Source organism: Pristis pectinata, chromosome 16 (genome assembly GCF_009764475.1).
Source record: "Pristis pectinata isolate sPriPec2 chromosome 16, sPriPec2.1.pri, whole genome shotgun sequence".
NCBI classification, from domain to species: Eukaryota; Metazoa; Chordata; class Chondrichthyes; order Rhinopristiformes; family Pristidae; genus Pristis; species Pristis pectinata.
This window is the reverse complement of record NC_067420.1, coordinates 25469438-25486038: the sequence shown is the minus strand read 5'-3', so window position 1 is coordinate 25486038 and position 16601 is coordinate 25469438. Positions and strand designations below refer to the sequence as shown.

Here is a 16601-nt window from a genome sequence, read left to right as displayed (position 1 = left end):
TGATGGAAAGAGTGTCATTGATTAGAGCAGGTAAAGATTAATGAGCCTAAGGAACTCCTGTGGAGATCTCCTGCAGCTGAAATGATTGACATCAGGATTCACAACCAACTTCCTTTGTGTGAGGTATGACTCCAGACATTGGATTGTCACCTTTATCTTGCCCCTGAAGTTCCATGTTTGGACCAAAGTTGTAACAAGAGCTGAACACGAACAGTCCTACCAAAACCCATTGGTGAGCAAATTATTCTGGTGGATGATTTGTGCTTGATAGCACTGTTGACAACAGGTTCCCACACTTTGGCATTTGGGATTAATGTGACAGGGGCAGTAATTAGCCATATTAAACTGCCCTGCTTTTTGTGGACAGCAGATAACTGGAGAAATGTTCACACTATTAGATAGACATCAGATGGAGGTACAGTGAATTATGGAGCAAAGACCTTCAGTGACTTCACCCAGATGTTTTCTGGCCCCATGGCCTTTAGTTTAAGTTCTCATCAGGGACAGAATCAAAAACACTGCACTGCTTCAGGGCCCTTTCAGAGGGACAGCTTGCCTTCTTCTCTGGATTAGCTGATACACTTTTGGTAATTCGATCAGGTCTTTCCCCTTCTTTGAATGTTTTTTATGCCTCAGAGCAAAGATGTGCCGGCAGCTGACAATGGTGCAGGCATCAGAAGCACCATGTGGACAAATGGAACAACTCATCCCCCAGCTTGGTGGCAAAAACTTTATTTCACCTCTGGTCCCACAATCACAAATAGTGGCAGGAGTAAGTCATTCAGCCTTTTAACCCTGCTGCACCTCCTCAAAAGATTGTGCCTATATTCCAATAAGATAATAATTAAAGCAAGCTAACTGGAGCATTTTCAGTGCTGCCTGCAGCAATCCCTTTAAATCCTAGGCTCTTGATCAACAAGACTGTTGTTCTGGATGGTGACACAGGCGAATTCCAAACTCACAGTGGGTGGGAACCAAGGAGTAAGTCCTGCCCAGTTATTTCGGTCTCACTTCTTCCCCTCTCCCATCAAAAATCAAGGCAATAACAAGAGGAAAGAGCGGTCCCATCATCTTCCTAGCTCTATCAGTATGATTCTACATCCATTTCCTAATGATGTGCGTCAAATTCCCAGCAAAATGTGCTCAGAGATCCACTAGAGCAAATGTAAGGAGTTGCATCCTTCATGAGTATAACGTTCCTGTGTTCACACACTAATGATACATAATCACATTATGGAAAAGGTGGAAAAAAAACTTTAAAACACCATTCAGTTCATAACAGGTTCTCCCGATCAGACCTCAAGACAAAAATTTATGAGGAGTTGAGCAAATCATCTAGGCTGACACTATACACAATATGGAAGGAATTCTGTGTTGCCAGAGGTGCTGTGTTTTTCTGACATACTAAACTGAAATCCTCTCTGTGATTTCTGGGGAACCAAAGATCTCTTGACATCATTTGAAGGAACAAGCTCCCTTGGTCTCCAGCCACAATAGACTGTTCATTCATCATGCTGCACTGTTTAGGACCTTGCTTTCCCCTTCCACCTTCTACTTTTCAAAGTAATTAATTGTATATAAAAGGGTTTAGGTTATCATGGGAGATATAATGTAGCACATCATATTTTTTATTTACACAGAGCCACAGCTTCCTACTACTTGACATCTAGAGTTTATAAGAACCAAGGTTACCTAAATTAACTTGACTTTGTCTTGCTTTTCTCCACAGGGAATAGGAAAAATTGGCCTTAAAGGTTTATATCAGCTAATAACTAAATGCAAGAGGATATAAATTCTGGGATTATCACTCGATATCAAATATTATGATGTTGGAACTTCTAGCTATTCAAATGACTACAACTTAAAATCCCAAACCACACTATTGAATGAAAGGAATATGTTCCTATGACATAGGTAGCATTGCTGGCGTATAGGGCTTGTAAGGAAAATAAAATTCCTTTTCTTTCTTCAGCTGACTGGATCACGCATCCCAGGATAAGAATTTAAAGCGATAGCTGCTGCTCTGATGTTTTCTCATTACCCCAGAGTAATTGTTGCAGCTGGAATATGGCATCATCAGACTTACAGACAGTAGTTCTACAGCAAGGAGGCCTATTTCATGCTGGCTGCTGTCTGAGTGAAATTCCACATACCAGCTGCCTTGCCTTCAAAAGGGATGTCATAATGTACAGCTGGATAGAAACACCACCTGTGCTGGGTTAAAATTACTCAGGAAGCTGAGGAAAGGAAAGGAAATTTGGTGGAAACTGGCTCCACTCAGATTTCATTCTTCTGCCCATAATGTCCTAATTCTATGGCTGAATTTTTAACTCTATCAGTGTTCTCCAGAGCTCAGATCACCTGTAAGCATCCCTACTAAAGACTGGATAGAGTAAAAAATAACATGTACTTAAGTACAGTTGTCTAATATGTTAACCATAAGTCACAAGTGGTTGACTGGCAATCTAGAATCAGCTAATTACATACCGAATGAATAAAAATGCAGTCATTAGGTACTAAGTCAGTATTCATATTTCAATATGCATGTTAAATTTAAATTTTGGACTGTGTAGGTTAGAGAGGAAAAGCAGAGTTTATTAGTATTTTTAATCATTGATTGCTTTATGATAGCTGAAAAGTGGTAGATCTGTAAAATATAGATCCAGGTACAGATCCAAGTATTTACTAATCTATGTATGGTTGTTTCTACTGAGTGTATCTGGCTAAAATAATGTCTGTAGCCACATCTCTGGCTGATCATCAATTTCTATTGGACAACACTATGATAAAAATGATTTTGAAGCTTTCTCCAGTGTTTGTGGCTCTATCTATACTGAAAAAGGACTAAAGCTCTTAATTATGTTCTGAAAAGTCGCAATACCGTGTTGGAATTTGAAAATCAAACACTGCAGATGCTGGCAATCTGAAATGGAAATAGAAAATGCTATGAACACTCAGCAGGTCAGGCGGCACCTGCGGAAAGAGAAACATGGGAAGTATTTCAGGTTGAAGACCCTTTGTCAGAACTGGAAACGAGAGAAAACAAGCTGGTTTTATGCTGCAGAGAGGTTGCAGAGGGACGGATAGGACAAAGGGAATATCTCCGCTAGCATAAGGTAGGATAATTTGTGGGGATTAGCTTTAATCGAGTTCACTGGTTGATGGGTTAATGGAGAGAGTTAGAGTGTGGGAATCCGAAAATAAGTTCATAAAAGCCAAGAAGTGAGGGCAGTTATAGAGTGAGAACACAAACAAAGGAACATGAAAATTGCAAAATGCAGAGCTGTAGGGCAACTCCAGCAGGTTAGACTTTGCAAGAGTTTGAATTTGTTGTGGTCTGGCACAGGCATCAAATCAGCCCTTGTACACAAAACACACAGGGAAACTGATTGTCATCCAACCATCAAGCTTTCAACCAGTAAAACCAAATTATTTCAGTTTCTATCCCAACTGATTAGTCAATTATGATTTAAGGTTTATTACTTAAAAAGATAAAATAAGCCTCGTGTGCATGAATTTTTAAATGACCTCCTTTGCTAATTCATGCAATGGTGCGAAGCCAGAAACTAGAGACCAGAAGGCCATACACTTAGAGTCATACCAGTGTGGTAACAGGCCCTTTGACCACACCCCCCACAAGTCCATTTCACACTAATCACACGTTAAGCCATTTTTTATTCTCCCCACATTCCCAACAACTCCCCCCAGATTCCACCATTCACCTACACACCAGGGCCAATTAACCTGCAAACCCACCTGTCTTTGAGATGCTGAGAAAACCATAGACAGCACCTGAGATCAGGATTGGAGTCACTGGAGTTCTGCCACTATACCACTGACTATCCATTGAGATAGCTGAAGGAATGTTTGCCTCCTGACAAGAAGACAAGAATACAAGGAACAAAGGTTGACTTTGTTGGAATTCTCCATCCAAAAGGGACATGGAAGCTCGGTAACTAAGTATATTCAAGACAGTGATCAATGGATTTTTGGATACTAATGGAATCAAAGAACATGAACTTTGATCAGGAAAGTGGTGCTAAGGTAACAGGTTCATGTATATGTTCTGCCATCATACTGAATGGCCGAACATGCACATGAACAGTCTGAATGGCCGACTTCTGCTTCTATTTCTTCTGTTCTTATGTCATGCCCCAACAGATTACTGTTCAAAATACACCCTTTTGAGGTATATACATAGAATTATAGGGAATTGATCTTATAGTTACTCTCATTCATGAAACGATTGCATGGATGAAAATGAGCATTACTGAACCAAAACTGGCAATTTCTTCCTTTCTCTTATATTTTTACTGACAGCATTTCTTTCAGATATTGTTGTTACTAGAACTCTGGCATCTAAAGTATGACTAAATTGTATGTTCTAAGACAAGTTCTAATGTATTTGATCCCATACATGTAAGCTTTTATTAAATATTTCAAGTGAGGTTAACAAGGCTCTATGTTACTGCAATATTCCTTTGTGACATTGCCTTTCTTTGAATTATGTTATTAGATGTCATAGGATGATTCATGCTAAAAACAAGACAAGTTCAACCAATTGATAAGCATAAAAATACTTTTTTACAATGTACAAAAAACTTAAGTTATTATAGATCCAAAATTATGTGGAAATTCTTAACAATTTACCTAAACACTTACTGTTTTCCTTTCTTACTTTGATCATCTTTCCATTTATTGATTTCCTTAAGATGATTGCAGTTCATGGGAATCAAGTTAATTAGTACCAAAGCTGCCGAATTTATAGGGCTCACACATATTACCCATGTTCAGATAGAGCAATGCAAAAGTTTTTCATTCTATTCATTTATAATTTACAAAGGTAAGAAAATAAAGAATGCTGCAAATACTACTTTTTGTTATTTTAATTCTCTGTTTTACTATGCAATATGCAAAGGCATTATTGCAGGCAATGACAATGCTGGGTCCTGTTGATATACTTGGACGCAAACTGGTACAATGAAAAAATATTATCACCTCTTCCCTGGCTTTTCCCCAAACCCATCAGTTTACCTGAACATCCTGGATTAGGATTCATTAACTTTTTGTGTTATTATTGCACTACCTTGAAGCACTCCTTTCCGCAATCCTTTGATTCAATAATTTCTAATTTCATATTGTATTGCTCACAGCACAGATTATCATTGTTGATCATGTGGGTATTAAACACGTTTTTCAACATCAGAAACTTGCATTTATTTAAATCAGGAAAAAGAGATGCCAAGCCAAAGAAGATATTGTGTGGGGCAAGCAAACAATGGGTTAAAAGGGCAATTTTAAAGAATATTTTAAAAATATTTTAAGATTATAAAAAATGTTTAAGAATCAGAGGAAGAGGAGTGCCATCAAGATATGAAAGAGAATTCCAAAATGTGGGACCTAGATTGATTGACAGCCACTGGTAAAATGAGGCGAGATTCCACAATGGATCACAGGCACACAAAGGAATGGGGAGTCCCTGTACGGGATAATGACTACCAGTTGTGTGGCTGATAAAAAGTTATTGGGATGAAGGAGGAAGGTCATGAATGGGATTGAACATGAAAGTGGGAAATCTTAGGGAGGGTGGGATATGGCGGACTGCTCGGAATTGGAACAGTTGCTTCTGGTGAAGATACAGGCTGGGATGAGGGTTTCTAAATACAATACTTTGTTGCTGGACATCACTTCCACATTTAGACTTCCATAAATGTTTACAGGACAGGTTGCTGGAAATGTGAACAGATGGATCACAATGAGGGAAGCAGGGCATTTAGAACCCGAGTCGGTACTGCCAACTACTGATTTCTTTAGCCAGACCAGAGAACCGTGAAATTAATAGCACAGATTCTGAGAAACAAATGTAAATCAGGGTTGGTGAATGCAGGGACAAACCAGGTGTAGAAAAATAAATAAGAGAGGTAAAGATCTTATTGCAAGAGAAAAAGGCAGAAGGTTGACAAATATATTTATGTGCTTGTGTTAATGGGAGAAATTTGTCTTTCGTTATTAGTGCTAAATGATTGAGTATCGGCTGCTGGTTGTATTCACTCTGTACATTCTGGTTCCATTGGAGTCATGGATCCAAATGCAACGCATGGCTGAAATTCATGATCTCTCTTTAACACAAGCAACACAGATAAGTTTCTCCCCCACTTTTTTCTATAATTTCCTTTGGGAATGAGACTTCACAAAGTAATTTTTTGTTGCTAGGGAATTTCACTGACAGCTACAGATAAGCATGGAAAAGACTAATATTTTGTGTTGAGATCAATTATTACAAGCCATGCAAGTACACAGCATTCAATGCATTTCAATTGTGAAGCTGGCAGCAATAAGCAATGTCTAAGAAGCTAATGCTGGAGTGGTATAATATTGAGACCAACTTTTGGATATCACTGCTCAACTGTGCATCTGCTCCTCTCACCGCTGTCTCATTTTTATTTACCAGCTTTTACCAATGCACCATAGAAAGCATCCTATCTGGATGTATCACAGCTTGGTATGGCAACTGCTCTGCCCAGGACCACAAGAAACTGCAGAGAGTTGTGGACACAGCCCAGCGCATCACGGACACCAGCCTCCCCTCCTTGGACTCTGTCTTTACCTCTCGTTGTCTTGGTGAAGCAGCCAGCATAATCAAAGACCCCACCCACCTGGGACCTTCTCTCTTCTCTCCTCTTCCATCAGGTAGAAGATACAGGTGCCTGAAGGCACGTACCACCAGACTTAAGGACAGCTTCTACCCCACTGTGATAAGACTATTGAACGGTTCCTTTATACAATGAGAAGGACTATGACCTTACGATCTACCTTGTTGTGGCCTTGTACTTTATTGCACTACACTTTCTCTGTAGCTGTGACACTTTACTCTGTACTGTTCTGTTTTTACCTGTACTACATCAATGCACTTTGTACTAACTCAGTGTAACTGCACTGTGTAATGAATTGACCTGTACGATCGGTTTGTAAGACAAGCTTTTCACTGTACCTCGGTACAAGTGACAATAATAAACCAATACCAATACCAATATTGGCAGGTGCCATTAACTGATAGTTTGACAATAAATTCCGATTCAATGGTTATACTTACTCTTAAGTGTTCCTTTATGCCAGTAAAATGATAGTAAGAACATATATTGCAATCATATTTTCATGGATCAAAGTTCCAGCGTAATCTTTCACTACAAACTACTAGGCATACGCAATTAATTTAATGAAGGCTTAAACAAGGAGAGGTGCTTGACAAAACATTGTAGAAAATAATTCTGATGTCTTTAGGAAGATGTGGTTTCTATGAGATTGTTGTGATAACTGGTTCCTCATTACTTATAGTAGCAACATGATCTAATCAGCACATCTTGAATACGTATATGTTCATCAGATTTCAGTTACAAAAGCAGCATTAGCTGCACATGCCTATTGCTTGATGGCTTAAAAGCTGGGCATTATTCGGAAGAAATTAAAAGGAGATGACATTTGTGAGGTGGGAGGAGGTTATTATGGAGCATAAACACTGGTATCATCAAGCAAAATCAAAGCTGTAAGATTCTATGTAATTGTAGTAGTTATAATAGTTCATTTTTCAGCTGATAGGGATTGTTTGATGGTTATTAACGCTGGTCAAATCATTAAAAGTGTTATTATATATATATCTGTGTGTGTGTGTGTGTGTGTGTATCCTTTGACTTCTTTATCTAAAGGGAAACGAGCTATTGATTCTAACTGAAATAAATTGTCTGATGTTGACTCCAGCAGTTGAAGAAGGCGACTCACCACCACCTTCTCAAAGGCAACTAAGGATGGGCAATTAAATGTTGGCTCAGCCTGTGAAGCCCACGTCCCTTGAAAGAATATAAAAAAATGTTGCATTCTTTCACCATCTCTTTAATCACTGGCTTATAATATACCTTATATTCCCTAAAGGAAAGCTTATTCCTTGTTTAATGCTGAGTACTTTCCCTTGTCATTTATTAATTTCTCCCCCCCGGCTGAATGCAATGGTATCAAAGATGCAAAGCATCAGTCCTCCAATGGAATCTCTGGCAAATGTATTCACACAGACAAAACATTCTACATAATATTCTATCATCAGTCAATACTCTAATAATATTACTTTTTCTCTAATACTCGCTTTCCTCATCCTTCGAGAGGGATGTGCATGGGTATTGGTGAACTAATTAAAATTACCCTGCTCCAACAGTTCTTTATAAAGAGCTGAAAAAGAAAAACAGAAGATAGAATCCAATAATCTCATTACTCAATTTAACACTTCAAAGTAAAAAAAGTGGCCATTTCTGGAATTTAACAAAGATGTCATTGCACACTTCTTAGAGCTTCAAATGAAATGGAGATTAGCAGTCTAGCCTGCAAGTGCATATTGCCAATCTCTCTCTGGGACTTCATAAAGCCATTTCAAGCCACACTGTTATTACAAATTTAAGAAGAAACATATTAACTAGATGGTAAGAAATTGCAGAGCAATCTTGGTATCCTAATGCATGATTCAGAAAAATTAGTCTGCAGGTGCAGCAAGTAATTAGCAAAGCCAACAGAACATTTTTGTGTATTGCAAGGGGAATTGAAGAAAAATAAGGGAATTATACTTCGGTAATATGGGGCATTGGTGGACCATATTGTGAGTACTGGATTGCTTTTTAAGGAAGCATGTTAATGCTCTGGAAGCAGTTAAGATAAAGTTTACTGGACTAATATCTGGAATGGGTGGGTTCCCTTGTGAGGTAAGGTTGGATAGATTAGACAAATCATGAGGGGACCTGATTGAGGCAGCTAAGACTCTGAGGAGCCTTGACAGAGTGGATGTAGAGAGGATATTTCCACTTGTGGGAGAATCCAAAACTAGAGTTCACTGCTTAAAAATAAGAGGACTCCTATTTAAGATAGAGATAAGGCAAACTTTTGTTTTAGAGGACTTTAAGTCTTTAGAACTTGCTTTCTTAAAGGGCAGTGGAAGCAAAGCCTTTCAAAATTTAAGGCAGAGGTATTAAAGGTTACCTCAGGTAGACAAGAATGTAGAGTTGATGTCTTAATCAGATCAGCCAAGATTTTATTCAACAGCATGTAAATGACCTGTTTGTTTAAAATGAGACTTCTAACACACACCCCATGAGCCTTGCAGCTTGTGATGACTCAAATATGCATCTCATTTTCTCAAGAGTAATCCAGAAATTTGTTGTCACTAATCAACAGCAGAATGGAGACCTTTTAGCATGGGATTGGAGGGGACATGTCTTGGCAAAAATAATGTTCATACAAATTACTTGCCTGAATATATAACAATTGTAACCTGGATGATCTGTCCTTCTAAGACTAAGTAAAATTCAATAAATGAAGCAAATTAGAAAAGGATGTAAATGCTGCTACATCTTGACCAGAAGCAACTGTTGAAGCTGGGATTTAAAAGGATTTCTTGTAGTATTTGAAAATAATTCAGATAAAATGCTTTACGGAAGAGCAACAAAATTGGATTAGAATATTTAATTCCAGTTGAAGAGCCAGCACAAGCTCAAGAAGCAATGTGCTGACCACCTGGTTTTGTTCTATAATTCCTACACACAATCTTTTACTAGCAAAATAAATTCAAAAAGGAAGGTGGTGTAAACTAATGATTTTTAATTTAGAAATTTTTACTGAATATTTCATTATTTTCAGAACAATATTCCTTTAAAATTGTTGATAAGCAGCTTAACATTATTTTAAAATGCTTTTCAGGTGGGTAACCCTTCTTCTGTCTCTACCATATTCATGGTAGTACACCAGCATTTCTTTTAAGCTGCAATGCATTCTAGATTAACAGAAGTGCATTTCAAATCACATTTCATTAGTAAGCTTTTCAGAAACTGAAATACAGAGCACCTTAGATTTATTGTGGATGGCATTTGTATTAAAGACCCTATACTTAGTTTTTCATTATAATGAAGATATTAGTGTTTTATTTGCAGGTCTAGATAGCTAGATGCCTGGACTAAAGAGAAAAAATACAAGTTCCAATGGATAATTTAAATTCAGTTAACTGATTTGAAAAAAAGTTGGTATCAATACTTAAACCACAAAAATGTCGGAAACACTCAGCAAGTCAGGCAGTATCTGTGGAAAGGAAAACAGAGTGAAAATTTCAGGTTGAGGATCCTTCATCAGAACTGCAACTGGGAGAAAATCAAATTAGTTTTTAAGTTCCAGAGAAAGTTGGGGGAAGGATGTACAAGACAATGGGAATATCTATGATAGGGTGAGGCCAGGGTTGCTATTGGGATAAGTTGTAGAGGTCATCTGGATCAATGGACTAATGGATGCTGTTAGGCTGCAGGATATGCCCAGCAAGTCAGGCTGTGCTAATGGAGAGAGAGCAAAACTGAACCAATATCACAGGTGGAGGACTTACAGTGGAAATACAGTTCTGATACAGACAGAGAAAGCAAGTTACCTTAAGTATTAGAATTTGATATTGAGTCCATAAGACTACAACAGATGATGAGACCCTCAAGCTTACTTTGGGCCATGTTACTTAAGTGTAGACAATTGGGTAGGAATAGGACCTATCACAGACCTATCTGTCTGTGGCCTCCTGCACTGTTGTAACAAGGCCCAACACAAACTTTAGGAACAGCACCTCATCTTCCAGACTCAATATTGAACCCTAGAAGCAATTGCATTGGTTATGAAGCCATGGATTAGTGTAAATAGCCAGCTGGTTTATTCATGTCATTTTGGGCATATGCGCTGTTCTTATACCTGGTCAGCCCACTATCCAGACACCACACTCATAAGAATGTGGTTGGCCAATTAGGGAATGGTAATTAATACTGATATTGTCAGAAATTGCCAACCTCATATTATGCTGAAGCACCATTTTTTTGTCTTTCCTCTAAACTCTGGCCTCTGGTTAATATGTAACTTCAGAAACACAGTAGCACCACCATTAACAGCGGTATCTTCACTGTTATCTGCTTCTTGATGATGAGTCAAGGCACATTGTAGGTGACCTGAAAGATAGCCATGGAGAACTACCCACGGGAGAAAGCCAGAAGAAATGGTGAGTGCACAAAGGTGGATTAATCCCCGGGGCCTGACCAAGTGTATTCTAGGACATTATAGGGAAAGTAGGGAAGAAATTGCTACGGCCCTGGCAGAGATATCTGTATCATCATTAGCCGGGGTGAGCTAACAGAAGACTGGAGGGTGAAGGGCTGCAAGGACAAGTCAGGGAACTACAGGCCGGTGAGCCTATCATCTGTGGTGGGAAAGTTACTGGAGGGGATTCTGAGTGATAGGATCTACCTGCATTTGGAAAGGCAGGGACAGATAAGGGATAATCAGCATGACTTTGTGTGTTAGAAACTGTGTCTCATGAATTTGATTGAGATCTTTGAAGCAGTGACCAAGAGGATTGACAAAGGCAGTGTGGTAGACATTGCCTACATGGACTTTAGCAAGGCCCTTGACAAGGTCCCACATGGAAGCTGGTCCAGAAGGTTAGATCACATGGGATCTAGAGTGAGTTAGCCAATTGGATACAAAATTGGCTTGGTGGAAGGAGTCAGCTGGTGGTAGTGGAGGGTTGTTTTTTAGATTGAAGGCATGTGATCAGCAGTGCTGGGTCCACTTTTGTTCATCATCTATATTAACAATTTTTTGGATGAGGATGTAGTTGGCATGGTTAGTTAGTTTGTAGATGACACCAAAATTAGTCATACAGTGGACAGTGAAGTAAGTTATCTAAGATTACAAAATGATCTAGATGAACTGGGAATGTGGGCCAAGGAATAGCAGATAGAACTTAAGTCAGACAAGTGTGAAATGTTGTATTTTGGTAAGTTAAACCAAGGCAGGACTTACACAGTAAATGGCAGAGCCCTGAAGAGTGTTATAGAACAGAGTTATCTAGAGATGCAAGTACATAGTTTCCTGGAAGTGGCAACACTGACAGACATGGTGGTGTAGAAGACATTCGGCATGCTTGCCTTCATCAGTCAGGGAATTGAGTAAAATGTCATGTTACAGCTGTACAAGACGCTGGTGAGACCACACTTGGAGTATTGTGTACAGTTCAGGAAGGATGTCATTAAACTGAAAAGGGTACAGAAAAGATTCACAAGGATGTTACTGGGACTGGAGGGCTGGAGTTATAAGGAGACACTGGATAGACTGGGGCTTTTTACCCTGCAGTGTACGAGGCTGAGGGGTGACATTACAGAGGTATATAAAAACATGAGGGGCCTAGATGAGGTGAATGGTCGCAGCCTTTTGCCCGGTATAGGGAATCTAAATCTAATAGATTTAAGGCAAGAGGGGAAAGATTTAAAAGGAACCCGAAGGGCCACTTTTTCCACATAGAGGATGGTGAGTATGTGGAATGAGCTGCTGGAGGAAGCAGTAGAGGTGGGTACAATTACAATATTTGGACGGGTACATGGATTGGAAAGGTTTAGAGCAATAATGGCCAAATGTAAGGAAATCGGACTAGCTGGGGTAGACATCTTGCTCGGCATGGACGAGTTGAGCTGAAGGGCCCGTTTCCGTACTGTATGACTCTAACATATACCAATAAACCTACTTGTAATAAACTAATTGTTTAAATCATGAAACTATGACGGGTATATGACTAAGAATTAAAAGTTGATAAGTTTATGCATAATGAAAACGATGGACTTGAAATTAATCACAAGATGTGAATCTGAACTACCAATAAATTACAAAATTAATAAATGGATACCAATTTCTGAACACTTAAAATCTTTACTTGAATATTGTTTTATAATTAACTGTTTAAAGGTTCTTGAAACAGGTGAGGAGGAAGTTCCAGAGATTGTGTTAAACACTCTAACATCAGTAAATCGTGTTATTTCAAGGCCAAGGAGTTTCAAAATCCATGAAATCTACTTTTCAACCAGCTTGTAATATGATTTTTCTTGCATTTGCCACGATCGGATATATATTTCTATATGTGCAGTCCCTATTTTGATCTGAAGGATTCATATTTCCATAGCTTTCTTAGCATTTTTGAATGTATGTAACACACAATCCGGGTCAAGTCCTCATGGCTGTCACATCTTTGATCCTGCCGTTTTGATAAAAGTTAAGGAACACAACTGTTGAGAGTACATTTTCAATTACACGTACTTAATTTGCCTCTTCAGTCCAGTGTCTGAGGTAACCCAGAGCGGGCATAAGAAGCTTTGAAATATCTATTATGTAATATGTCCGAACCTTAAACTGTTGTTCTTTGCAAAAACGTGAATATCTGCAAAATCGATAACTTCAAGAACAAACCCCTTCTCCTCAGAAATTAGTCTAGCAGCATGGCACTAGGAGTCCACCGAGTTCATGAGGTCTGTTCCAATATTTAATAAGATCGTACTAAATCTAAACCTATCATATTCAGCTTTCATATCTTTTGCTTTATAAAATCAGGAAGATATTTTTCAGAAACCATATGTGTTATTTCAAAATCTAAAATTTAAAACTTCACAACAGCTAGGACTTTTTCTTGCCTGGAAGAGAGGAGACTGGGGGCAGCCTAACATAGATTCTGAAGAGCAAAGAAAAAGGGCAATACATCAATATTCTGAAGAGCAAAAAAAAATAAACTGCTGCAAGAACTCAGTGGGTCAGGCAGCATCTGTGGAGCCGAACGTTTCGGGTCGAGACCCAGCATCAGGATGGAACTTCTTATCGCACGGGTAGTTGAGAGTTGGATGCATTTATCAGGGCAAATACATACGTGGCGGGGACCGGGTGAGATGATGCAGGATGTGAGGCAGTTTGTGTTCGGCATGAAAGACCAACATTGATCAGTTACGGTCAAATAGCCTGTTCCTCTGCTGTAAATTTTATACAGGCAAGATAATCTCCTCGCATGGTCTACCATATTTTGTTACCGAATGGAAATTGCCGTTTCTCTGTCTCATAACTGAAACTAAAGGGCTGGTTGCAAACGAGTTCAATTATGTAGAGGAGCGGAAAGTATTATTCAACAGTGAAAATCTAATTGTTTTGTTTTCAAATGCCTGGTTATAAATAGACGGGGTGAATAATACGTTAAAGGAACGTACAGCAAGGATGAACAATGCCAACGGACAACAGCTGCAGATGAAGCACGCAGAGAACGGAGCAGTATTGAGATCAGCGAGATGGTGTGATCATAGTTTTATTGAGGTCTGAAAAAAATTACCAGAGTTGTAATGGTTAAGTCCAAACAACGTTTTCCAATTGCAGGGAAATGCGACGCAGAAATTAATCTTGAGCAGTCCATTTTAAGCAGATTTCACTTGTTCGGTGCAATTTACACATTTTATCACCTACCAATCGTTCACGTGCATTGTAAATAAACGACTAGAAGCCTAGTGTACAAGGCTTGTTAAGTAAAAATACAGATCTGCACAGAATACATTCTCTCAAATTTCTCATCTCAAATGGGCAAGGCGAGGCTACGATTTTTAAACTTATTAATATTTAAGGAATGTGTCCTATAACGATGCAAGGACTGCTGCATGAAAAGATGTATTTTATATTTTTTCAATGAACTGGCAAAAGCACATTTCGCTCTCCTGAGCAGAAAGAAACGTGAAAATATGTTATGTTAAAAGTATGAATTAGTTATCTGGTTGGCATTTTACCAGCAGGTACCATGGAATTAATTCATTGTGCTACATGAAGCAAAAGGTCAACAGATTAAAAACTTCGCATCTCAGCTCAGCACAACCTAAAATGGTGCTTCAATTGTAAAGAAATATTTATGGTTATAAAGCTGCACAGTCGAATGCACGAACGATTATAAGATATAATACTTACTCAGAAAAAGAAATCTTGTGAGGTGATCTATTGCTTCTTGGGTTCAATGTTAAGTGCCTACCAATTCCCCTGAAGCGAATATTCCCAGCGCAACATCGTTGTCTGGCTTTGGTTCCAGCACATTCCTTGCATCGCATTCTGCAACTTCACAAGTGAACGAAATAAAAGCAAATCCTCCTGAAGGCGAGTAATGTTACTTCATACTGTACGGGTGCTCAGATTATAGGCATTGTAGTCACTCATCATTTAGTAAAAGGGTCTCTCAAACTCTTCCTATCAACCACCCTCTCCAACCATGTGATGAAACCACCCGCGGACTGAAGCAGAACGACAGCGCTCCCTATAGTTTTACAAAGCATTGGGTCGAACTATTGAAGGGAGCAGCGTCTACGTACATAGGTTTGTTAGTCCGTTTTTTAAACTAGTAAGTAGGTGTTTTCACTTTGATCAGGCTTTATTGTACTTTATTGAAGTATGACATTGTATGAAGTCTCTCATGGGAGCACTGCGGAATAAATTGATCTGTCTGAACCGTATGCAAGACAAATTTTTCACTGTACCTCGACACATGTGACAATAATAAGATGTACCTCGGTACATGTAACAATAATAAGATATCTTTATTAGTCACATGTACATGGAAACACACAATGAACTGCATCTTTGCCTAGAGTGTTCTGGGGGCAAACCAATTCCAATTCCATTGTATATGATTGCAGGCAGAACAATGAATGTAAAGCAATAGCTACCCTAAGACTGAAAGGTGGATAAATGCCGAATAAATCTGGCCAGTGTTAGAAGGGAATGATAACGTGGGTCTCACATTAAGCAACTTTCTCCATTTTCCGGAGAATTGGGAAGAAGTTTCACACATCCTTAATTAAAAATCAGTCTCCTGAGTGCAGATGCTGGAATCTGGAACAACAAACAATCTGCTGGAGGAACTCAGTGGGTAGAGCAGCATTGGGGAGGGGGGGGGGGGGGAAGGAATTGTTGATGTTTCGGTTCAAAACCCTGGAGGGGGGAGATGGCTAGTATGAGGAGGAGAGGTGGAGTAGTGAGACAGGGGCCAGCAGGTGATTGGTGGATCGAGGAAGGGTGAAGTATGAAGGGCAGATGGAGGGGGGAGGGAGAGGTAGAATTGGGAGACAGAGGCAGGTGGGTCATAGGTGGAGCCAGGGCAAAAAAGGCAGATGGAGCCAGGTGCGGGGAGGGGAGGGTGAAGGTGGAGACAGCTGCTGGAGAGTGATAATTGGGAACACAAATGTTCCCAGTGCACTGGTTCCCCTCCCCACCTCCTTCCCTTTATCCCATGGTCCACTGTCCTCTCCTATCAGATTCCATCTTCAGCACTTTGTCACTTCCACCTATCACCTCCCAGCTTCTGACATCATTCCCACTCTCCCCCCTCCCTCACCTGCCTATCACCTCCCCCTCACCTGGATCCACCTATCCACACCTTTCCTCCAGAGTGGAGGGAAGGGGTGGAGCCAGCTCTTTCTCCACCCCTTGCCTCCACCCTCTTACACTAGCTATCTCCTCTCTTCCTTTCCAGTCCAGACGAAGGGTCTTAATCCCGAAACATTGACTGTCAATTTCCCTCCATAGATGCTGCCTGACCTGCTGAGGTCCTCCAGCATTTTGTGTGTCCAGATTCCAGTATCTGCGGTCTCGTGTCTCAGGTGCTTGAATCTGATAAGTAAGGAAGTTGATAATGGGATCTATTAGGGAAGAGGTTGGCAGATGGAACCAGATGGGGGAGGAGGGATCCACAGGAAAATTTACAGGAC

The 16601-nt window shown here is 39.7% G+C and overlaps 1 protein-coding gene across 1 annotated transcript in view; it reads right to left on the bottom strand.

The window, feature by feature from the left end:
- LOC127578920 (phosphoprotein associated with glycosphingolipid-enriched microdomains 1-like) overlaps positions 1-14948 on the bottom strand; it is a 60874-nt gene extending 45926 nt beyond the window's left edge. The window contains exon 1 of the mRNA XM_052031496.1: positions 14812-14948. The gene's annotated coding sequence lies outside the window, so the exon portion shown is untranslated. The remainder of the gene's footprint in view (positions 1-14811) is intronic.
- Between the last annotated feature and the right edge of the window lie 1653 nt (positions 14949-16601).